Genomic DNA, 25,500 nt, shown 5'->3' on the forward strand with positions numbered 1-25,500 from the left:
GATTATCCGTCACTGCGGGAGCAGGGCAACAGTCTAGTTGGCATAGCCACCTTCCCCATGGTGAGCTTTGCTTGGTTGAGACGCTTGCTCCCCCCCCCCCTTGCTCCTCGGCTGACCAACTAGGAACAATCGGGCCCTATTCGATGGCTGCCTTGTCTTTTACTCTGTGCAAAAGACAAGGCAGCAACAAAAACACCACGAGAATCCCGTATTGAGGCTTTGTTCTGATCACTCATTCGGTGTCGCGTTTCTTTCAAGCAATTCTCCCGGTTAGCCCACACTCGGCTCGCTCCCATAGCCGTGTTAAAGTCTACTTCGCATTCACTCTCTTTTCTCAGCAGACTCTTGGGATTTTATCTATAAAATGAATTCCTTCACTCAAACTATGTGAAAACTGCTTTGTCCTTAATATTTACCATGTCTAGAAAGATTTAAACAAAAAAAAACAACGTTGTACTTTGCAGTAAAAGAAAGAGCAAATCTAAAGTTTCAGGAATCCGAGAATAAGCTTACTTTCATGAGTTCTTCACGATTTCGGATTTTGCTATAAAATGAATTCCTTCACTCAAACTAAATTAAAACTGCTAAACCGCTAATCTGTTATATGTAAGGCAGATGTCAAATTCACCGAAATAGGATCAAAGGGTATTCGGCCAATCGAGCTGTAGCAGCTTCGGTAAAAGAGTATAAGTTGAAGAGTTTGTGAATAAAGGTGTGCGCACACATAGTGTGCTGTACGAAAATAGGCAGGGAGCAATGCCGGCTGGGGTATATGTTCTTGTATGTTGTCTGACTGTTTGATTTGAATGTGTTGTGTAAGTGTCCTGTTGAATGTTACATGTCTGGGCTTTGACACGCTTCACTGTGGTTGTTAACTGTGTGGTGTGTCCTGAAATGTTATATGTTTGGGCTGTGTGACATGCTTAATGCTTGTCAGTAGCTACCCACTTATTCATATATAGCAACTGACAACATAAGAAGTCTGGACATACTTTGATAGTAGTTGTAGAAGTATCCTTATTGATAATAGATCACTAATTCATAGTGATAGAACAGTAGATGAACAGGTGCTTGCACATGTCTCACGAAAATAAAATGGGTGTATGATTGCTGACGGCAGAGCAATACTGCCAAACTTATGAGTTCTTGTGGCAAACTTGATTCAGTGTCTTGACGTGTATACGCTGTTTCGCTGACTTGATTGTCACAAGAAACAAAGTGTGTTTGATAAGATCCGACCATTTTATTACGGGAGGATCAGTATGTATGGATTCTGATGTGACTGATAAACCCATTCGTATCTTAAGCATAATCTAATACGTGAGACAACGCCCTGGCACACGATAAAAAAAAAAAAAGAGAGAGAGCGGTTTTGTGTCCCCACAGTCCATAATGTAGAAAAGAGAGAAAAAAGCCTTTCTGATTTGGTGTGTGTGCTCATAGTGCAGAGTGTAGAGAAAAGAAAGCCGTTTTGGTGTCACGGGTGTTGTGACTTACACACACACATTTCTAAATTGAGAAAGGAAATTATTTTAGAGGAAGCACTAGAGATTAGATCCCACATTTGTTGATAGGCATTCATTTATTTCTTCACTTCTGATGAAGTTTCAACAATAAACAACAAACTTTGTATTATGAGAAAGAACCAGACTCATTCTTCAGGAATCCGAAAATAAGCTCTATTTTATGAGTTATGCACGAATTCGGATTCTCCTATAAAACGAATTCATTAACTCAAACCAAGTTAAGACTGCTTTGTCCTTCATATTTATTCATGTCTAATCAAGTTTCAACGATAAACAACGTTGTACTTTGTAGAATGAGAAAGAACTTCTTCAGCAATAAGCATCTCTCGACATATGACGAAATACAGATTTTGCTATAAAATTAATTCCTTCTATCAGCCTGACTTAAAACTGTTTGTCCTCCTTATTTATCCACTTCAAATCAAGTTTCAACAATTAAAAAAAATTTGTAGTTTGAGAAAGAACAACTTAATCTTCAGCAATCAGTATAAAAAGAGGTGCAAATGCCAACCATACATACCTAAAAGGTGGAGCGGAAGTATTCAGCTGCAAGTAGGTGTGAATGTTCGACCATAATTTGTAAAAAGCGGGTAAGAAAAGGTTCGAATGCCCAACTATATATTAACAAAAGCGGGAGGAGAGGTCTTCGGATGAGAGTGGGTGAGAATTTCCAACCATAATCTATAAAATACGGTGAAAAAAAATATGTGAATGCCTCATAGAACACTAAAGTGTTCGGCTGCAAGAAGGTGTGAATGTCCGACTATATTTGGTGAAAAGCAGGTGAAGCAAGGTCTGAATGCCCAACCTTACATCATCAAAAGCGAGATCAGAGGTGTTTGGCTGCAAGAAGGCCATAGTTTGCCAAAAGCGGGTAAGCTGCGAATGACCGACTAAATATCAACAAAAGTGGGGGCGGAGGTCTTCGGATGCAAGTGGGTGTGAATATCCCACCATACAAGTATGGTGGAGAGGAAGCTGTGAATGGCCGACCATAGTAAAAGGCGGGTGAGAGAAGGTGCGAATGTCAAACCATACATAATCAAAAAAGGGAGCGGAGGTGTTCTGCTGTAAGAAGGTGTGAATGTCCAACCATAGTTGGTAAAAAGCGGGTAAGAAAAGGTTAAAATACCCGACTGTACACAATCAATAGTGGGAGCGGAGTTGTTCGGCTACTAAAAGGTGTGAAAGTCCGACCATGGTTTGTAAAAAGCGGGTAAGAAAAGGTGCGAATGCCCGACAATGTATGATCAAAAGAGGGAGTGGAGGTTTTCGGCTGCAAGAAGGTCTGAATGTCCAACAATAATTTGTAAAAACCGGGGAAGAAAAGGCTCGAAAGCCCGACTATACACCATCAAAAGTGGGAGCGGAGGTGTTCAGCTGCAAGAAGGTGTGAATGTCTACCCATAATTACTGAAAAATGGGTAAGAAAAGGTGCGAATGCCTAACCATACATCATCAAAAGAGGGAGCGGAGGTGTTCCGCTGTAAGACGGTGTGAATGTCCGACCATAGATGGTAAAAAGCGGGTAAGAAAAGGTTAAATTACCCGACTGTACACAATCAAAAGAGGGAGCGGAGTTGTTCAGCTAAGAGAAGGTGTGAAAGTCCGACCTTGGTTTGTAAAAAGCGGGTAAGAAAAGGTTCGTATGCCCGAATATACACCATCAAAAGCGGAAGCGGAGGTGTTCGGCTGCAAGATATTGTGAACGTCCGACCAAAGTTTGTAAAAAGCAATTAAGAAAAGGTTCGAATATCTAACCAAACATAATCAAAAGCGGGAGCAGAGCTGTTTGACTGGAAGTAGGTGTGAATGTCAGATCATAATTTGCAAAAAGCTGATGAGAAAGGGTGAGAATGCCCGACTATACACCATCAAATGCGGTAGCGGAGTTGTTCGGCTGTGAGTAGGTGTGAATCTCCAACCATAATTGCTGAAAAATGTGTTAGAAAAGGTAAAAATGCCGGTCCATACATAATCAAAATCGGGAGAGGTGGTGTTCAGCTGCAAGAAGGTCTAAATGTCCATCAATAATTGCTAGAAAACATGAAAGAAAATTTTCAAAAATCAAACCACACATGATCATAAGTGGGAGAGGAGGTGTTCAGCTGCAAGAAGGTGTGAATGTCCACCCATAATACCTGAAAAATGGGTAAAAAAAAGGTGCGAATGCCCAACCATACATCCATCAAAAGCAGGAGTGCATGTGTTCGGCTACAAGAAGGTGTGAACGTCCAACCAAAGTTTGTAAAAAGCAGTTAAGAAAAGGTTCGAATATCCAACCATACATAATCAAAAGCGGGAGCAGAGCTGTTCGACTGCAAGTAGGTGTGAATGTCAGATCATAATTTGCAAAAAGCTGATGAGAAAGGGTGAGAATGCCCGACTATACACCATCAAATGCGGGAGCGGAGTTGTTCGGCTGTGAGTAGGTGTGAATCTCCGACCATAATTGCTGAAAAATGTGTTAGAAAAGGTAAGAATGCCGGTCCATACATCATCAAAAGCGAGAGAGGTTGTGTTCGGCTGCAAGTAGGTGTGAATGTCCAGCCATAATTACTCACAAACGGGTAAGAAAAGGTAGTATTGCCAGACCATATATGATCAAAACAGGGAGCGGAGGTGGTTCAGCTGCAAGTAGGTTTGAATGTCCGACTAAAGTTCAAATATATTAACAAAAGCGGGAGGAGAGGTCTTCGGATGAGAGTGGTTGAAAATTTCCAACCATAATGTATAAAATGCGGTGAAAAAAAGGTGTGATAGAACACTAAAAGGTGGAGCGGAAGTGTTCGTTTGCAAGAAGGTGTGAATGTTCGACTATATTTGGTGAAAAGCAGGTGAAGCAAGGTCTGAATGCCCAACCTTACATCATCAAAAGCGAGATCAGAGGTGTTTGGCTGCAAGAAGGCCATAGTTTGCCAAAAGCGGGTAAGGTGCGAATGTCCGACTAAATATCAACAAAATTTGGGGCGGAGGTCTTCGGATGCAAGTGGGTGTGAATGTCCGACTATATTTGGTGAAAAGCAGGTGAAGCAAGGTCTGAATGCCCAACCTTACATCATCAAAAGCGAGATCAGAGGTGTTTGGCTGCAAGAAGGCCATAGTTTGCCAAAAGCGGGTAAGGTGCGAATGACCGACTAAATATCAACAAAAGTGGGGGCGGAGGTCTTCGGATGCAAGTGGGTATGAATATCCCACCATACAAGTATGGTGGAGAGGAAGCTGTGAATGGCCGACCATAGTAAAAGGCGGGTGAGAGAAGGTGCGAATGTCAAACCATACATAATCAAAACAGGGAGCGGAGGTGTTCTGCTGTAAGAAGGTGTGAATGTCCGACCATAGTTGGTAAAAAGCGGGTAAGAAAAGGTTAAAATTCCCGACTGTACACAATCAATAGCGGGAGCGGAGTTGTTCGGCTACTAAAAGGTGTGAAAGTCCGACCATGGTTTGTAAAAAGCGGGTAAGAAAAGGTGCGAATGCCCGACAATGTATGATCAAAAGAGGGAGTGAAGGTTTTCGGCTGCAAGAAGGTCTGAATGTCCAACCATAATTTGTAAAAACCGGGGAAGAAAAGGCTCGAAAGCCCGACTATACACCATCAAAAGTGGGAGCGGAGGTGTTCAGCTGCAAGACGGTCTGAATGTCCATCAATAATTGCTAGAAAACATGAAAGAAAATTTTCGAATATCAAACTGCACATGATCATAAGCGGGAGAGGAGGTGTTCAGCTGCAAGAAGGTGTGAATGTCTACCCATAATTACTGAAAAATGGGTAAGAAAAGGTGCGAATGCCTAACCATACATCATCAAAAGAGGGAGCGGAGGTGTTCCGCTGTAAGACGGTGTGAATGTCCGACCATAGATGGTAAAAAGCGGGTAAGAAAGGTTAAATTACCCGACTGTACACAATCAAAAGAGGGAGCGGAGTTGTTCAGCTAAGAGAAGGTGTGAAAGTCCGACCTTGGTTTGTAAAAAGCGGGTAAGAAAAGGTTCGTATGCCCGAATATACACTATCAAAACCGGAAGCGTAGGTGTTCGGCTGCAAGAAGGTGTGAACGTCCGACCAAAGTTTGTAAAAAGCAGTTAAGAAAAGGTTCGAATATCTAACCAAACATAATCAAAAGCGGGAGCAGAGCTGTTCAACTGGAAGTAGGTGTGAATGTCAGATCATAATTTGCAAAAAGCTGATGAGAAAGGGTGAGAATGCCCGACTATACATCATCAAATGCGGGAGCGGAGTTGTTCGTCTGTGAGTAGGTGTGAATCTCCGACCATAATTGCTGAAAAATGTGTTAGAAAAGGTAAAAATGCCGGTCCATACATCATCAAAAGAGGGAGAGGTGGTGTTCAGCTGCAAGAAGGTCTAAATGTCCATCAATAATTGCTAGAAAACATGAAAGAAAATTTTCGAAAATCAAACCACACATGATCATAAGTGGGAGAGGAGGTGTTCAGCTGCAAGGTGTGAATGTCCACCCATAATTCCTGAAAAATGGGCAAAAAAAAGGTGTGAATGCCCAACCATACATCATCAAAAGCAGGAGTGGAAGTGTTCGGCTACAAGAAGGTGTGAACGTCCAACCAAAATATGTAAAAAGCAGTTAAGAAAAGGTTCGAATATCCAACCAAACATAATCAAAAGCGGGAGCAGAGCTTTTCGACTGCAAGTAGGTGTGAATGTCAGATCATAATTTGCAAAAAGCTGATGAGAAAGGGTGAGAATGCCCGACTATACATCATCAAATGCGGGAGCGGAGTTGTTCGGCTGTGAGTAGGTGTGAATCTCCGACCATAATTGCTGAAAAATGTGTTAGAAAAGGTAAAAATGCCGGTCCATACATCATCAAAAGCGAGAGAGGTTGTGTTCGGCTGCAAGTAGGTGTGAATGTCCAGCCATAATTACTCACAAACGGGTAAGAAAAGGTAGTATTGCCAGACCATATATGATCAAAACAGGGAGCGGAGGTGGTTCAGCTGCAAGAAGGTTTGAATGTCTCCGACTAAAGTTCAAATATATTAAAGAAAGCGGGAGGAGAGATCTTCGGATGAGAGTGGTTGAAAATTTCCGATCATAATGTATAAAATGCGGTGAAAAAAAGGTGTGATAGAACACTAAAAGGTGGAGCGGAAGTGTTCGGCTGCAAGAAGGTGTGAATGTCCGACTATATTTGGTGAAAAGCAGGTGAAGCAAGGTCTGAATGCCCAACCTTACATCATCAAAAGCGAGATCAGAGGTGTTTGGCTGCAAGAAGGCAATAGTTTGCCAAAAGCGGGTAAGGTGCGAATGTCCGACTAAATATCAACAAAATTTGGGGCAGAGGTCTTCGGATGCAAGTGGGTGTGAATATCCAACCATACAAGTATGGTGGAGAGGAAGCTGTGAATAGCCGACCATAGTTTGGAAAAAGCGGGTAAGAAAAGGTTTGAATACCCGAACATACACCATCAAAAGAGGGAGCGGAGGTGTTCCGCTGTACGAAGGTGTGAATGTCCGACCATAGTTGGTAAAAAGCGGGTAAGAAAAGGTTAAAATACCCGACTGTACACAATCAATAGCGGGAGCGGATGTGTTCGGCTACAAGAAGGTGTGAAAGTCCGACCATGGTTTGTAAAAATCGGGTAAGAAAAGGTGCGAATGTCCGACAATGTATGATCAAAAGAGAGAGCGGAGGTTTTCGGATACAAGAAGGTTTGAATGTCCCACCATAGTTTGTAAAAAGCGGGTAAGAAAAGGTTCGAATGCCCGACTATACACAATCAATAGCGGGAGCGGATGTGTTCGGCTACAAGAAGGTGTGAAAGTCCGATCATGGTTTGTAAAAACCGGGAAGAAAAGGCTCGAAAGCCCGACTATACACCATCAAAAAGAAGGTTTGAATGTCCATCAATAATTGCTTTGAAACAAGAAAGTAAATTTTCGAATATCAAACCGTACATGATCATAAGCGGGAGAGGAGGTGTTCCGCTGTAAGACAGTTTGAATGTCCGACCATAGTTGGTAAAAAGCGGGTAAGAAAAGGTTAAAATACCCGACTGTACACAATCAATAGCGGGAGCGGAGTTGTTCGGCTACTAAAAGGTGTGAAAGTCCGACCCTGGTTTGTAAAAAGCGGGTAAGAAAAGGTTCGAATGCCCGAACATTACACCATCAAAAGAGGGAGCGGAGGTGTTCCGCTGTAAGACGGTGTGAATGTCCGATCATAGTTGGTAAAAAGCGGGTAAGAAAAAGTTAAAATACCCGACTGTACACAATCAAAAGAGGGAGCGGAGTTGTTCAGCTAAGAGAAGGTGTGAAAGTCCGACCATGGTTTGTAAAAAGCGGGTAAGAAAAGGTTCGTATGCCCGAATATACACTATCAAAACCGGAAGCGTAGGTGTTCGGCTGCAAGAAGGTGTGAACGTCCGACCAAAGTTTGTAAAAAAGCAGTTAAGAAAAGGTTCGAATATCTAACCAAACATAATCAAAAGCGGGAGCAGAGCTGTTCGACTGCAAGTAGGTGTGAATGTCAGATCATAATTTGCAAAAAGCTGATGAAAAAGGGTGAGAAATCCCGACTATACACCATCAAATGCGGTAGCGGAGTTGTTCGGCTGTGAGTAGGTGTGATTCTCCAACCATAATTGCTGAAAAATGTGTTAGAAAAGGTAAGAATGCCGGTCCATACATCATCAAAAGCGGGAGAGGTGGTGTTCGGCTGCAAGTAGGTGTGAATGTCCATTAATAATTGCTTTAAAACATGAAAGAAAATTTTCGAATATCAAACCTTACATGATCATTAGCGGGAGAGGAGGTGTTCAGCTGCAAGAAGATGTGAATATCCACCCATAATTACTGAAAAATGGGTAGGAAAAGATGCGAATGTCCAACCATAAATTATCAAAAGCAGGAGTGGAGTTGTTCAGCTACAAGAAGGTATGAAAGTCCAACCATGGTTTGTAAAAAGCGGGTAAGAGAAGGTTCGAATACCCGAATATATACCATCAAAAGCGGAAGCGGGGGTGTTCGGCTGCAAGAAGGTGTGAACGTCCGACCAAAGTTTGTAAAAAGCAGTTAAGAAAAGGTTTGAATACCCAACCGAACATAATCAAAAGCGGGAGCAGAGCTGTTCGACTGCAAGTAGGTGTGAATGTCAGATCATAATTGCTGAAAAATGTGATAGAAAAGACTAGAATGCCGGACAATACATCATCAAAAGCGGGAGAGATTGTTTTTCGGCTGCAAGTAGATGTGAATGTCCAGCCATAATTACTCACAAACGGGGGAAGAAAAGGTAGTATTTCCAGACCACACATGATCAAAACAGGGAGTGGAGGTGGTTCAGCTGCAAGGTGTGAATGTCTGACTAAAGTTTGTAAAAACCGTGTAAGACAAGGGGCGAATGCCCGACAATGTATGATCAAAAGAGGGAGCGGAGGTTTTCGGCTGCAAGGTCTGAATGTCCAACAGTAATTTGTAAAAATCGGGGAAGAAAAGGCTCGAAAGCCCAACTATACACCATCAAAAGCAGGAGCAGAGGTGTTCAGGTGCAAGAAGGTCTGAATGTCCGACCAATAATTACTGAAAAATGGGTAAGAAAAGGTGCGAATGCCAAATCATACATCATCAAAAGCAGGAGCGGATGTAGTCGGCTACAAGAAGGTTTGAATGTCCAACCATAGTAAGTAATAGGTGGGTAAGAAAAGGCTCGAATGCCCGACTATACACCATCAAAAGCGGAAGCGGAGGTGTTCGGCTGCAAGACGGTGTGAACGTCCGACCAAAGTTTGTAAAAAGCATTAAGAAAATGTTCGAATATCCAACCAAACATAATCAAAAGCGGGAGCAGAGCTGTTCGACTGCAAGTAGGTGTGAATATCAGATCATAATTTGCAAAAAGCTGATGAGAAAGGGTGAGAATGCCCGACTATACACTATCAAATGTGGGAGCGGAGGTGTTCGGCTGTGAGTAGGTGTGAATGTCCGACAATAATTGCTGAAAAATGTGTTAGAAAAGGTAAGAATGCCGGACCATATATCATCAAAAGCGGGAGAGGTTGTGTTCGGCTGCAAGAAGGTGTGAATGTCCAGCCATAATTACTCACAAATGGGTAAGAAAAGGTACTATTGCCAGACCATATATGATCAAAACAGGGAGCGGAGGTGGTTCAGCTGCAACAAGGTTTGAATGTCCGACTAAAGTTTGTAAAAAGCGGGTAAGACAAGGTGTGAATGCCCGACAATGTATGATCAAAAGAGGAGCGGAGGTTTTCGGCTGCAAGAAGGTCTGAATGTCTACCCATAATTACTGAAAAATGGGTAAGAAAAGGTGCGAAAGCCCAACCGCACATGATCATAAGTGGATGAGAAGGTAGTAAGTAGTGCAAGTAGGTGTGAATCTAAGATCATAATTTGTAAAAAGCGGGTAAGAAAAGGTAAGAATGCCCAACCATAAATTATCAAAAGCGGCAGCAGAGTTTCGGCTGGTATTTATCAATGTCTAGATAGATTTCAACAAAAAACAACGTTGTACTTTGCAATAAAAGAAAGAGCAAATCAAAAGTTTTAGGAATCCGAGAATAAGCTTATTTTCATGAGTTCTGCACGATTTCGGATTTTATGTATAAAATTCATTCATTCACTCAAACCAAGTTAAAACTGCTTTTTCCTTCATATTTATCAATGTCTAGACCGACTTCAACAAAGAACAACATTGTATTTTGCAGTGGAAGAAAGAGCAAAACTGAAGGATCAGGAATCCGAGAATAAGCTTCTTTTCATACGTTCTGCATGATTTGGGATTTTATGTATAAAATGAATTCCTTCTCTCAAACTAAGTTAACACTGCTTTGTCCTTCATATGTACCCATTTCTACATATATTTCAAGCATAAACTTCCTCATACTACCCTGAATGAGAAAGAGCCACACTTGTGATTAAGCCATACCTCCCTTTTGAGGAGTTCTGCATGATTTGGGATTTTATCTATAAAATTAATTCCTTCACTCAAACTATGTTAAAACGGCTTTTACCTTCATATTTATCAATGTCTCAATAGATTTAAGCAAAAAAACAACGTTGTACTTTGCAATAAAAGAAAGAGCAAATCAAAAGTTTTAGGAATCCGAGAATAAGCTTATTTTCATGAGTTCTGCACGATTTCGGATTTTATGTATAAAATGAATTCATTCACTCAAACCAAGTTAAAACTGCTTTTTCCTTCATATTTATCAATGTCTAGATCGACTTCAACAAAGAACAACATTGTATTTTGCAGTAGAAGAAAGAGCAAAACTGAAGGATCAGGAATCCGAGAATAAGCTTCTTTTCATAGGTTCTGCATGATTTGGGATTTTATGTATAAAATGAATTCCTTCTCTCAAACTAAGTTAACACTGCTTTGTCCTTCATATGTACCCATTTCTACATATATTTCAAGCATAAACTTCCTCATACTACCCTGAATGAGAAAGAACCACACTTGTGATTAAGCCATACGCCCCTTTTGAGGAGTTCTGCATGATTTGGGATTTTTTCTATAAAATCAATTCCTTCACTCAAACTATGTTAAAACAGCTTTTACCTTCATATTTATCAATGTCTCGATAGATTTAAACAAAGAACAACACTGTATTTTGCAGTAGAAGAAAGAGCAACACTGAAGGATCAGGAATCCGAGAATAAGCTTATTTTCTTATGGGCAAGTGGGAACTGCTTTGTCCTTCATATTTATCAATGTGTATTTGGATTTCAACTTCTTCTACTGCATCTTCTTCACACCTTCTTGTAGCCGAACACTTCCGCTCCCGCTATTGATTGTGTACAGTCGGGTATTTTAACCTTTTCTTACCCGCTTTTTACCAACTATGGTCGGACATTCACACCGTCTTACAGCGGAACACCTCCGCTCCCGCTTTTTATGGTGTATAGTCGGGCATTCGAACCTTTTCTTACCCGCTATTTACAAACTATGGTAGGACATTCAAACCTTCGTGTATCCGAAAACCTCCGCTCTCTCTTTTGATCATACATTTTCGGACATTCGCACCTTTTCTTACCCGCTTTTTACAAACCATGGTCGGACTGTCACACCTTCTTGTAGCCGAACACATCCGCTCCCGCTATTGATTGTGTACAGTCGGGTATTTAACCTTTTCTTACCCGCTTTTTACCAAGTATGGTCGGACATTCACACCTTCGTACAGCGGAACACCTCCGCTCCCTCTTTTGATGGTGTATGTTCGGGCATTCAAACCTTTTCTTTCCCGCTTTTTCCAAACTATGGTCGGCTATTCACAGCTTCCTCTCCACCATACTTGTATGGTGGGATATTCCAACCAACTTGCATCCGAAAACCTCCGCCCCAAATTTTGTTGATATTTAGTCGGACATTCGCACCTTACCCGCTTTTGGCAAACTATGGCCTTCTTGCAGCCAAACAACTCTGATCTTGCTTTTGATGATGTAAGGTTGGGCATTCAGACCTTGCTTCACCTGCTTTTCACCAAATATAGTCGGACATTCACACCTTCTTGCAGCCGAACACTTCCGCTCCACCTTTTAGTGTTCTATCACACCTTTTTTTTCACCGCATTTTATACATTATGGTTGGAAATTTTCAACCAATTTCATCCGAAGACCTCTCCTCCCGCTTTTGTTAATATATTTGAACTTTAGTTTGACATTCAAACCTTCTTGCAGCTGAACCACCTCCGCTCCCTGTTTTGATCATATATGGTCTGGCAATACTACCTTTTCTTACCCGTTTGTGAGTAATTATGGCTGGACATTCACACCTACTTGCAGCCGAACACAACCTCTCTCGCTTTTGATGATGTATGGACCGGCATTTTTATCTTTTCTAACACATTTTTCAGCAATTATGGTCGGAGATTCACACCTACTCACAGCCGAACAACTCCGCTCCCGCATTTGATGATGTATAGTCGGGCATTCTCACCCTTTCTCATCAGCTTTTTGCAAATTATGATCTGACATTCACACCTACTTGCAGTCGAACAGCTCTGCTCCCGCTTTTGATTATGTTTGGTTGGATATTCGAACCTTTTCTTAACTTCTTTTTACATATTTTGGTTGGACGTTCACACCTTCTTGTAGCTGAACACTTCCACTCCTGCTTTTGATGATGTATGGTTGGGCATTCACACCTTTTTTTTGCCCATTTTTCAGGAATTATGGGTGGACATTCACACCTTGCAGCTGAACACCTCCTATCCCACTTATGATCATGTGCGGTTTGATTTTCGAAAAGTTTCTTTCATGTTTTCTAGCAATTATTGATGGACATGTAGACCTTCTTGCAGCTGAACACCTCCGCTCCCGCTTTTGATCATACATTGTCAGGCATTCGCACTTTGTCTTACCCACTTTTTACAAACTTTAGTCGAACAGTCACACCTTTTTGCAGCCGAACACCATCTCTACCGCTTTTGATGATGTATGGTCCAGCATTCTTACCTTTTCTAACACATTCTTCAGCAATTATGGTCGGATATTCACACCTACTCAGAGCCGAACACCTCCGCTCCCGCATTTGATGGTGTATAGTCGGGCATTCTACAGCGGAAAAGACTCATTCTTATGTTTGGTTAGATATTCGAACCTTTTCTTAACTGCTTTTTACAAACTTTGGTCGGACGTTCACAATATCTTGCAGCCGAACACCTCCGCTTCCGCTTTTGATGGTGTATATTTGGGCATACGAACCTTTTCTTACCCGCTTTTTACAAACCAAGGTCGGACTTTCACACCTTCTCTTAGCTGAACAACTCCGCTCCCTCTTTTGATTGTGTACAGTCGGGTAATTTAACCTTTTCTTACCCGCTTTTTACCATCTATGGTCGGACATTCACACCGTCTTACAGCGGAACACCTCCGCTCCCTCTTTTGATGATGTATGGTTAGGCATTCGCACCTTTTCTTACCCATTTTTCAGTAATTATGGGTAGACATTCACACCTTCTTGCAGCTGAACACCTCCTCTCCTGCTTATGATCATGTGCAGTTTGATATTCGAAAATTTTCTTTCATGTTTTCTAGCAATTATTGATGGACATTCAGACCGTCTTGAAGCTGAACACCTCCGCTCCCACTTTTGATGGTGTATAGTCGGGCTTTCGAGCCTTTTCTTCCCCGGTTTTTACAAATTATGGTTGGACATTCAGACCTTCTTGCAGCCGAAAACCTCCACTCCCTCTTTTGATCATACATTGTCGGGCATTCGCACCTTTTCTTACCCGCTTTTTACAAACCATGGTCGGACTTTCACACCTTCTTGTAGCCGAACAACTCCGCTCCCGCTATTGATTGTGTACAGTCGGGTATTTTAACCTTTTCTTACCCGCTTTTTACCAACTATGGTTGGACATTCACACCGTCTTACAGCGGAACACCTCCGCTCCCTCTTTTGATGGTGTATGTTCGGGCATTCGAACCTTTTCTTACCCGCTTTTTACAAACTATGGTCAGACATTCAAACCTTCTTGTAGCCGAACACATCCACTCCTGCTTTTGATGATGGGTATTCAAACCTACTTGTTGCCCGCTTTTCATTAATTATGGGTGGACATACACACCTTGTCGCAGCCAAACACCTCCGCTCCCTGTTTTGATCATGTATGATTGGACATTCGCACCTTTTCTCACCCGCTTTTTACTATGGTCGGCCATTCACAGCTTCCTCTCCACCATACTTGTATGGTGGGATATTCACACCCACTTGCATCCGAAGACCTCCGCCCCCACTTTTGTTGATATTTAGTCGGTCATTCGCAGCTTACCCGCTTTTGGCAAACTATGGCCTTCTTGCAGCCAAACACCTCTGATCTCGCTTTTGATGATGTAAGGTTGGGCATTCAGACCTTGCTTCACCTGCTTTTCACCAAATATAGTCGAACAGTCACACCTTCTTGCAGCCGAACACTTCTGCTCCACCTTTTAGTGTTCTATGGGGTATTCACACCTTTTTTTTCACCGCATTTTATTGATTATGGTTGGAAATTCTCACCCACTCTTATCCGAAGACCTCTCCTCCTGCTTTTGTTAATATATAGTCGGGCATTCAAACCTTTTCTTACCCGCTTTTTACAAATTATGGTCGAACATTCACACCTACTTGCAGCTGAACACCTCCGCTCCCGCTTTTGATGGTGTATAGTCGGGCTTTCGAGCCTTTTCTTCCCCGGTTTTTACAAATTATGGTTGTACATTCAGACCTTGCAGCCGAAAACCTCCGCTCCCTCATTTGATCATACATTGTCAGGCATTCGCACCTTGTCTTACCCGCTTTTTATAAACTTTAGTCAGACATTCACACCTTGCAGCTGAACCACCTCCGCTCCCTGTTTTGATAATGTATGGTCTGGCAATACTACCTTTTTTTACCGGTTTGTGAGTAATTATGGCTGGACATTCACACCTACTTGCAGCCGAACACCACTTTTCCAGCTTTTGATGATGTATGGTCCGGCATTCTAGTCTTTTCTAACACATTTTTCAGCAATTATGGTTTGACATTCACACCTACTCACAGCCGAACACTTCCGCTCCCGCATTTGATGGTGTATAGTCGGGCATTCTCACCCTTTCTCATCAGCTTTTTGCAAATTATGATCTGACATTCACACCTACTTGCAGTCGAACAGCTCTGCTCCCGCTTTTGATTATGTTTGGTTGGATATTCGAAACTTTTCTTCACTGCTTTTTACAAACTTTGGTTGGACGTTCACACCTTCTTGCAGCCGAACACCTCCGCTTCCGCTTTTGATGGTATATATTCGGGCATTCGAACCTTTTCTTACCCGCTTTTTACAAACCATGGTCGGACTTTCACACCTTCTTGTAGCCGAACAACTCCGCTCCCGCTATTGATTGTGTACAGTCGGGTATTTTAACCTTTTCTTACCCGCTTTTTACCAACTATTGTTGGACATTCACACCGTCTTACAGCGGAACACCTCCGCTCCCTCTTTTGATTGTGTATGTTCGGGCATTCGAACCTTTTCTTACCCGCATTTTACGAACTATGGTCGGACATTCAAAACTTCTTTTAGCCGAACACATCCACTCCTGCTTTTGATGATGTATGGTTGAGCATTCGCACCTTTTCTTACCCATTTTTTACAAACTATGGTCGGACATTCACACCTTCTTGCAGCTGAACACCTCCTCTCCCGCTTATGATGATGTGTGCTTTGATATTCGAAAATTTTCTTTCATGTTTTCTAGCAAATATTGATGGACATTCAGACCTTCTTGCAGCTGAACACCTCCGCTCCCGCTTTTGATGATGTATAGTCGGGCTTTCGAGCCTTTTCTTCCCCGGTTTTTACAAAATTATTGTTGGACATTCAGACCTTCTTGCAGCCGAAAACCTCCGCTCCCTCTTTTGATCATACATTGTCGGGCATTCGCACCTTCTCTTACCCGCTTTTTACAAACCAGGGTCGGACTTTCACACCTTTTAGTAGCCAAACAACTCCGCTCCCGCTATTGATTGTGTACAGTCGGGTATTTTCACCTTTTCTTACCCGCTTTTTACCAACTATGGTCAGACATTCTTACCTTCTTACAGTGGAACACCTCCGCTCCCTCTTTTGATGGTGTATGTTCGGGCATTCGAACCTTTTCTTACCCGCTTTTTACAAACTATGGTCGGACATTAAAACCTTCTTGTAGCCGAACACATCCACTCCTGCTTTTGATGATGTATGGTTGGGCATTCGTACCTTTTCTTACCCATTTTGCAGTAATTATGGGTGGACATTCACACCTTTTTGCATTTTAACACCTCCTCTCCCGCTTATGATCATGTGCGGTTTGATATTCGAAAATTCTCTTCCATGTTTTCTAGCAATTATTGATGGACATTCAGACCTTCTTGCAGCTGAACACCTCCGCTCCAGCTGTTGATGGTGTATAGTCGGGCTTTCGAGCCTTTTCTTCCCCGATTTTTACAAATTATGGATGGACATTCAGACCTTCTTTCAGCTGAAAACCTCCGCTCCCTCTTTTGATCATACATTGTCGGGCATTCGCACCTTTTCTTACCTGCTTTTTCAATTCATGGTCGGACTTTGACACCTTTTAGTAGCGGAACAACTCTGCTCCCGCTATTGATTGTGTACAATAGGGTATTTTAACCTTTTCTTACCCGCTTTTTGCCAATTACTGTTGGACATTCCCACCTTCTTACAGCGGAACACCTCCGCTCCCTCCTTTGATGGTGTATGTTCGGGCATTCGAACCTTTTCTTACCCGCTTTTTACAAACTATGGTCAGACATTCAAACCTTCTTGTAGCCGAACACATCCACTCCTGCTTTTGATGATGGGTATTCAAACCTACTTGTTGCCCGCTTTTCATTAATTATGGGTGGACAAACACACCTTGTCGCAGCCAAACACCTCCGCTCCCTGTTAGGATCATGTTTGGTTGGGCATTCGTACCTTTTCTTACCCATTTTGCAGTAATTATGGGTGGACATTCACACCTTCTTGCATTTGAACACCTCCTCTCCCGCTTATGATCATGTGCGGTTTGATATTCGAAAATTCTCTTCCATGTTTTCTAGCAATTATTGATGGACATTCAGACCTTCTTGCAGCTGAACACCTCCGCTCCAGCTGTTGATGGTGTATAGTCGGGCTTTCGAGCCTTTTCTTCCCAGATTTTTACAAAATATGGATGGACATTCAGACCTTGTTTCAGCCGAAAACCTCCGCTCCCTCTTTTGATCATACATTGTCGGGCATTCGCACCTTTTCTTACCCGCTTTTTACAAACCATGGTCGGACTTTCACACCTTTTAGTAGCGGAACAACTCTGCTCCCGCTATTGATTGTGTACAATCGGGTATTTTAACCTTTTCTTACCTGCTTTTTGCCAACTATGGTCGGACATTCACACCTTCTTACAGCGGAACACCTCCGCTCCCTCCTTTGATGGTGTATGTTCGGGCATTCGAACCTTTTCTTACCCGCTTTTTACAAACTATGGTCAGACATTCACACCTTCTTGCAGCCGAACACTTCCGCTCTACCTTTTAGTGTTCTATGGGGTATTCACACCTTTTTTTTCACCGCATTTTATAGATTATGGTTGTAAATTCTCACCCACTCTTATCCGAAGACCTCTCCTCCTGCTTTGGTTAATATATAGTCGGGCATTCGAACCTTTTCTTACCCGCTTTTTACAAATTATGGTCGAACATTCACACCTACTTGCAGCCGAACACCTCCGCTCCCGCTTTTGATGGTGTATAGTCGGGCTTTCGAGCCTTTTCTTCCCCGGTTTTTACAAATTATGGTTGGACATTCAGACCTTGCAGCCGAAAACCTCCGCTCCCTCTTTTGATCATACATTGTCAGGCATTCGCACCTACTTGCAGCCGAATACTTCCGCTCCACCTTTTAGTGATGTATGGTTGGCATTTGCACCTTTTCTTACCCTTTCTTACCCTACTGATTGCTTAAGATTAAGTTGTTTTTTCTCAAACTACAACATTTTTTTAATTGTTGAAACTTGATTTGAAGTGGATAAATAAGGAGGACAAACAGTTTTGAGTCAGGCTGATAGAAGGAATTAATTTTATAGCAAAATCTGTATTTCGTCATATGTCGAGAGATGCTTATTGCTGAAGAAGTACAAAGTACAACGTTGTTTATCGTTGAAACTTGATTAGACATGAATAAATATGAAGGACAAAGCAGTCTTAACTTGGTTAGAGTTAAGGTTTTATAGGAGAATCCGAATTCGTGCATAACTCGTAAAATAGAGCTTATTTTCGGATTCCTGAAGAATGAGTCTGGTTCTTTCTCATAATACAAAGTTTGTTGTTTATTGTTGAAACTTCATCAGAAGTGAAGAAATAAATGAATGCCTATCAACAAATGTGGGATCTAAACTCTAGTACTTCCTCTAAAATAATTTCCTTTCTCAATTCAGAAATGTGTGTGTGTAAGTTACAACACCCGTGACACCAAAACGGCTTTCTTTTCTCTCTTTTCTCTACACTCTGCACTGTGAGAACACACACCAAATCAGAAAGGCTTTTTTCTCTCTTTTCTACATTATGGACTGTGGGGACACAAAACCGCTCTCTCTTTTTTTTTTTGATTGTGTGCCAGGGCGTTGTCTCACGTATTAGATTATGCTTAAGATACGAATGGGTTTATCAGTCACATCAGAATCCATACATACTGATCCTCCCGTAATAAAATGGTCGGATCTTATCAAACACACTTTGTTTCTTGTGACAATCAAGTCAGCGAAACAGCGTATACACGTCAAGACACTGAATCAAGTTTGCCACAAGAACTCATAAGTTTGGCAGTATTGCTCTGCCGTCAGCAATCATACACCCATTTTATTTTCGTGAGACATGTGCAGGCACCTGTTCATCTACTGTTCTATCACTATGAATTAGTTTATCTATTATCAATAAGGATACTTCTACAACTACTATCAAAGTATGTCCAGACTTCTTATGTTGTCAGTTGCTATATATGAATAAGTGGGTAGCTACTGACAAGCATTAAGCATGTCACACAGCCCAAACATATAACATTTCAGGACACACCACACAGTTAACAACCACCGTGAAGTGTCAAAGCCCAAACATGTAACATTCAACAGGACACTTACATAACACATTCAAATCAAACAGTCAGACAACATACAAGAACATATACCCCAGCCGGCATTGCTCCCTGCCTATTTTCCTACAGCTCACTATGTGTGTGCACACCTTTATTCACAAACTCTTCAACTTATACTCTTTTACCGAAGCTGCTACAGCTCGATTGGCCGAATACCGAATAATCCTAATTCGGTGAATTTGACATCTGCCTTACATGTAACAGATTAGCGGTTTAGCAGTTTTAATTTAGTTTGAGTGAAGGAATTCATTTTATAGCAAAATCCGAAATCGTGAAGAACTCATGAAAGTAAGCTTATTCTCGGATTCCTGAAACTTTAGATTTGCTATTTCTTTTACTGCAAAGTACAACGTTGGTTTTTTTGTTTAAATCTTTCAAGACATGGTAAATATGAAGGACAAAGCAGTTTTAACATAGTTTGAGTGAAAGAATTCATTTTATTGATAAAATCCCAAGAGTCTGCTGAGAAAAGAGAGTGAATGCGAAGTAGACTTTAACACGGCTCTGGGAGCGAGCCGAGTGCGGGCTAACCGGGAGAATTGCTTGAAAGAAACGCGACACCGAATGAGCGGTCAGAACAAAGCCTCAATACGGTTTTCCCGTGGTGTTTTTGTTGCTGCCTTGTCTTTTGCACAGAGTAAAAGACAAGGCAGCCATCGAATAGGGCCCGATTGTTCCTACTTGGTCAGCCGAGGAGCAAGGGGGGGGGGGGGGGGGGGGGGGGGGAGCAAGCGTTTCAACCAAGCAAAGCTCACCATGGGGAAGGTGGCTATGCCAACTAGCCTGATGCCCTGCTCCCGCAGTGACGGATAATCGTACTCTGGTTTCTCTTCATAACGTACAAGTCTTTCTCCTTTTACTAAAGACTTCTGTGGAGAGCAGCACTAATGAGTTGTTTCTATTTTTGGCAGGCTTTACCTTTGCGGGTGAAGCCCTTTCTGTCTGTGCAAAAGAAATCTTGTTACTGTGCAGAGTGACTTCTCTGAGTAGAGTCGCCTTACTTGTTGCGACTGTGCCGATGTTCGAAGCTGGAGTGCAAAGTTGTTGCTTGAATGGTGCTTGCTTGAGCGTGCGGGAGTGCAAAGTTATACCATTTAAAAGGGCTGAAGAGTGCTCAGTGCAGCGGGTGGGCGGAGGTGCAAAGTGACACTCTGGCCACCTATGGCCATAAAAAGAACAGGGGTGTTAGCGGACAAGTGCGCATTGTGCCAGGAAGGGCCCTCGGGACGTGAACCAGTGGACAGTTGTCGCTTCTCGGCCTTTTGGCTAAGATCAAGTGTAGTATCTGTTCTTATCAGTTTAATATCTGATATGTCCTCTATACGAGGACTACATATTAAATGGATTTTTAGCAATAGGAGTTGAAAAAGTAGCTTGCTCCGTTCACTCCAAGCATTGACCCCGTACTGCAGTGCCGCTGGGAACGGTGCGCTCTTCTCTACTCTTGTGAAAAAGCAAACAGCGGTGCAGGATGCAAGTTTCAGGGAGCCCAAGATGAAACTTTCTTTTAGTCTGCTGAGAAAAGAGAGTGAATGCGATGTAGACTTTAACCCGGCTATGGGAGCGAGCCGAGTGTCGGCTAACCGGGAGAATTGCTTGAAGAAACGCCATACCAAATGAAGCGGTCAGAACAAAGCCTCAATACGGTGTTCCCGTTGTGTTTTTGTTGCTGCCGCTGTTTGCTTTTTCACAAGAGCGCACCTGTTGAGGGGGGCTCTGGGGGGGCCTGGGTGATGGTGGGTCTCAGGCCCGGGCTGCTGCGACTGGTGTGACCGGGGTGGTTTGTTTGTTTGTTTTTTGTTGTTGTTTGTTTGTTTTTTGTAGAGGTCCTCCGGAGTGGGGTTGGGTTGAGTGTGGGTGGGGCGGGATGGGTACCTTCTGGGGGTACAGTAGCTCCCAGAATATGGTCGCTGCAGGCCCCGAGCCTGGTGGACATCAGGCCCTCCTGTCCTGTGTTGGCTCCCTGGTAGCGGGGATGCCTATTGCAGCCAGTCCCTGGCTGCCCCCAGTGTATATCCCCATTCTCCCTTCTGGTTCCTGTACACAGCACACACTCACACATGAAGGGTTTTGGGGGCGTGTAGTGTTCGGTGGGGGTGTAGTGGACTCTGCAGTAGTTGCACTCTGCAGTTCCCACCCCTGTGTTTAATTACACCTTAGACATTACTACTTATCAAACACACTCACACACACACATTAGGTCTTGGGGGGTGGTTACACTGAGTGGCATCTGGTGGGCGGGGCTCTTTGGGTATGTAGGCTGCCCAGAGGGGCCACGCTCCCAGTTCTACAAGTTTGGCTGCCCCTCAATTTTAATTGCTCACTATTAGAAAATATTGAAGAGCCAGAAGGGTGAGGGAGGGGTCTTCTTCGCACACCCCTGCTTCCTGGTTGCTGCTCGGGGCGGGAGGGGCCAGGAGGATTAATTAATTGTTCTGCTGGTTTGGGGTCTGTGGTGGCTGGGGGGCTGCTGGCCCCCCTGTGTGCCCGCTGCACTACACCCCAGCGGAGTCTGAGAGGGAGGGAGGACGTGTGGATGTATGGGACATGAAAGTGTGTGTGGTAATGATTGGCCTGGATCTTGGACTTGCTGTCGCCTGGCCTGCCTGTGCTTCTCCCGATGGGGGGGGGCGGCGTGGCTCTCTCCGCTGCTCGCGACTTCACCCACCTGTGGGCACGTCTTGACTCCCAGGCACTTGGCCAGGGGTGCTGGGGCAGGCGCTGACCCACTGTGTGGCTGTCTGGGGCGCTTGGCACCTCCTGGGTATTGGGTGGGGCCTCTGTCGGGGGGTTTGGGGGCGCTCGGGCTCCTGGGGCCCGGATCCAGTGCACGGCCCATGTCTGGGCGGCTGGGGCCTGGCGACGTCGGTGGGCTGTTGCCCCTGGCTCCCGGAGGGCCTCTGCCCTATGCTTATGGGGGCTCTTTTCCGGGGGCTTCCTCTGCAGTCTTCTGGGTGGATGCGTGGTTGCCCCTGCAGTGGGCTTCCTGGGTTCTGTGCTCTGTGGGGGGCTGCTGGTGGCCTGGGTCTTGTGGCCCTCTCTGCCTGCTTCTGATTGCTTGGGGGGGCTGTGGATTGTGGCCCCTGTACGCTTATACACTCATAACTAAGCACGGTTATCATGTAGGTCCTGTGCCATGGGTGTTGCATGTTCTCACACACACACAACCACATTCATTAGTCCAGTAGTATGGTCGCTAAGCAGTTGATGTATTATCATGTCGTCTCAGGTCATCTATATCCACAGCTGTGTTGTATGCGATGTATGTTCTGTTTTTCTCTTCTTTCCTCTTCTTCTTTCCTTGTCCCCCGGTCCGGTTCAGTTCTATTACATGTCATATATTGTAAACAGAAATAAATAAATGGGCATCAAGGGGAGCTTTACATTTATAAAACTTCCCTTGGCAAAGCAAATCTGTTTGGCATCAAAGGTATTCAGACTACAATTCTGCTGCCATAATGCTGAACCACGATAAGGGGAAAAAAAAAAAAAAAGTAAAGAAGACAGTTCTGCCGAAAGCCAGGACTAGACCTGTTCTAAGTTCTGTACTTTTTAAAAGGGAGCCAACACAGGACAGGAGGGCCCTGATGTCCACCAGGCTCGGGGCCTGCAGCGACCATATTCTGGGAGCTACTGTACCCCCAGAAGGTACCCATCCCGCCCCACCCCACTCACCCAACCCCACTCCGGAGGACCTCTACAAAAAACAAACAAACAACAAACAAAAAACATACAAACCAAACCACCCGGTCACACCAGTCGCAGCAGCCCGGGCCTGAGACCCACCATCACCCAGGCCCCCCCAGGCCCCCCTCAACAGGTGCGCTCTTGTGAAAAAGCAAACAGCGGCAGCAACAAAAACACAACGGGAACACCGTATTGAGGCTTTGTTCTGACCGCTCATTGGTATGGCGTTTCTTTCAAGCAATTCTCCCGGTTAGCCCGCACTCAGACTCGCTCCAGAGCCGTGTTAAAGTCTACTTCGCATTCACTCTCTTTTCTCAGCAGACTAAAAGAAAGTTTCATCTTGGGCTCCCTGAAACTTGCATCCTGCACCGCTGTTTGCTTTTTCACAGAGTAGAGAAGAGCGCACCGTTCCCAGCGGCACTGCAGTACGGGTCAATGCTTGGAACGTGAACGGAGCAAGCTACTTTTTCAACTCAACCTATTGCTAAAAATCCATTTAATATGTAGTCCTCGTATAGAGGACATATCAGATATTAAACTGATAAGAACAGATACTACACTTGATCTTAGCCAAAAGGCCGAGAAGCGATAACTGTCCACTGTTTCAGGTCCGAGGGCCCTTGCTGGCACAATGCGCACTTGTAGCAGTGTTCTTTTTATGGCCATAGGTGGCCAGAGTGTCACGTTGCACCTCCGCCCACCCGCTGCACTGAGCACTCTTCAGCCCTTTTAAATGGTATAACTTTGCACTCCCGCATGCTCCAGCAAGCACCATTCAAGCAACAACTTTGCACTCCAGCTTCGAACATCGGCACAATCGCAACAAGTAAGGCGACTCTACTCAGAGAAGTCACTCTGCACAGTAACAAGATTTCTTTTGCACAGACAGAAAGGGCTTCACCCGCAAAGGTAAAGCCTGCCAAAAATAGAAACAACTCATTAGTGCTGCTCTCCACGAAAGTCTTTAGTAAAAGGCGAAAGACTTGTATGTTATGAAGAGAAACCAGAGTACGATTATCCGTCACTGCGGGAGCAGGGCATCAGGCTAGTTGCCATAGCCACCTTCCCCATGGTGAGCGTTGCTTGGTTGAAACGCTTGCCCCTGTGCAATCGACAAGGCAGCAACAAAAACACCACGGGAACACCGTATTGAGGCTTTGTTCTGACCGCTCATTCGGTGTCGCGTTTCTTTCAAGCAATTCTCCCGGTTAGCCCACACTCGGCTCGCTCCCAGAGCCGTGTTAAAGTCTACTTCGCATTCACTCTCTTTTCTCAGCAGACTCTTGGGATTTTATCTATAAAATGAATTCCTTCACTCAAACTATGTTAAAACTGCTTTGTCCTTCATATTTACCATGTCTAGAAAGATTTAAACAAAAAAAAAACAACGTTGTACTTTGCAGTAAAAGAAAGAGCAAATCTAAAGTTTCAGGAATCCGAGAATAAGCTTACTTTCATGAGTTCTTCACGATTTCGGATTTTGCTATAAAATGAATTCCTTCACTCAAACTAAATTAAAACTGCTAAACCGCTAATCTGTTACATGTAAGGCAGATGTCAAATTCACCGAAATAGGATCTAAGGGTATTCGGCCAATCGAGCTGTAGCAGCTTTGGTAAAAGAGTATAAGTTGAAGAGTTTGTGAATAAAGGTGTGCGCACACATAGTGAGCTGTAGGAAAATAGGCAGGGAGCAATGCCGGCTGGGGTATATGTTCTTGTATGTTGTCTGACTGTTTGATTAGAATGTCTTGTGTAAGTGTCCTGTTGAATGTTACATGTTTGGGCTTTGACACTTCACGGTGGTTGTTAACTGTGTGGTGTGTCCTGAAATGTTATATGTTTGGGCTGTGTGACATGCTTAATGCTTGTCAGTAGCTACCCACTTATTCATATATAGCAACTGACAACATAAGAAGTCTGGACATACTTTGATAGTAGTTGTAGAAGTATCCTTATTGATAATAGATAAACTAATTCATAGTGATAGAACAGTAGATGAACAGGTGCCTGCACATGTCTCACGAAAATAAAATGGGTGTATGATTGCTGACGGCAGAGCAATACTGCCAAACTTGTGGCAAACTTGATTCAGTGTCTTGACGTGTATACGCTGTTTCGCTGACTTGATTGTCACAAGAAACAAAGTGTGTTTGATAAGATCCGACCATTTTATTACGGGAGGATCAGTATGTATGGATTCTGATGTGACTGATAAACCCATTCGTATCGTAAGCATAATCTAATACGTGAGACAACGCCCTGGCACACAATCAAAAAAAAAAAGAGAGAGCGGTTTTGTGTCCCCACAGTCCATAATGTAGAAAAGAGAGAAAAAAGCCTTTCTGATTTGGTGTGTGTTCTCACAGTGCAGAGTGTAGAGAAAAGAGAGAAAAGAAAGCCGTTTTGGTGTCACGGGTGTTGTAACTTACACACACACATTTCTGAATTGAGAAAGGAAATTATTTTAGAGGAAGCACTAGAGTTTAGATCCCACATTTGTTGATAGGCATTCATTTATTTCTTCACTTCTGATGAAGTTTCAACAATAAACAACAAACTTTGTATTATGAGAAAGAACCAGACTCATTCTTCAGGAATCCGAAAATAAGCTCTATTTTACGAGTTATGCA

The 25,500-nt window shown here is 43.4% G+C and overlaps 4 non-coding genes across 4 annotated transcripts; 2 read left to right on the forward strand and 2 right to left on the reverse strand.

The window, feature by feature from the left end:
* Positions 1-19,996: 19,996 nt before the first annotated feature.
* LOC140317418 (U5 spliceosomal RNA) lies at positions 19,997-20,110 on the forward strand. The gene has a single exon (XR_011917734.1). It is a non-coding gene; the product is annotated as a U5 spliceosomal RNA (small nuclear RNA).
* Positions 20,111-20,427: 317 nt separating this feature from the next.
* Positions 20,428-20,618, forward strand: LOC140317310 (U2 spliceosomal RNA). The gene has a single exon (XR_011917635.1). It is a non-coding gene; the product is annotated as a U2 spliceosomal RNA (small nuclear RNA).
* Positions 20,619-23,263: 2,645 nt separating this feature from the next.
* Positions 23,264-23,458, reverse strand: LOC140317036 (U2 spliceosomal RNA). The gene has a single exon (XR_011917388.1). It is a non-coding gene; the product is annotated as a U2 spliceosomal RNA (small nuclear RNA).
* Positions 23,459-23,766: 308 nt separating this feature from the next.
* On the reverse strand, positions 23,767-23,880 carry LOC140317317 (U5 spliceosomal RNA). The gene has a single exon (XR_011917641.1). It is a non-coding gene; the product is annotated as a U5 spliceosomal RNA (small nuclear RNA).
* Positions 23,881-25,500: the final 1,620 nt, after the last annotated feature.

This window comes from Leuresthes tenuis, unplaced genomic scaffold, assembly GCF_036924035.1.
Source record: "Leuresthes tenuis unplaced genomic scaffold, fLeuTen1.0.hap1 SCAF_10, whole genome shotgun sequence".
In the NCBI taxonomy this organism is placed as follows: domain Eukaryota; kingdom Metazoa; phylum Chordata; class Actinopteri; order Atheriniformes; family Atherinopsidae; genus Leuresthes; species Leuresthes tenuis.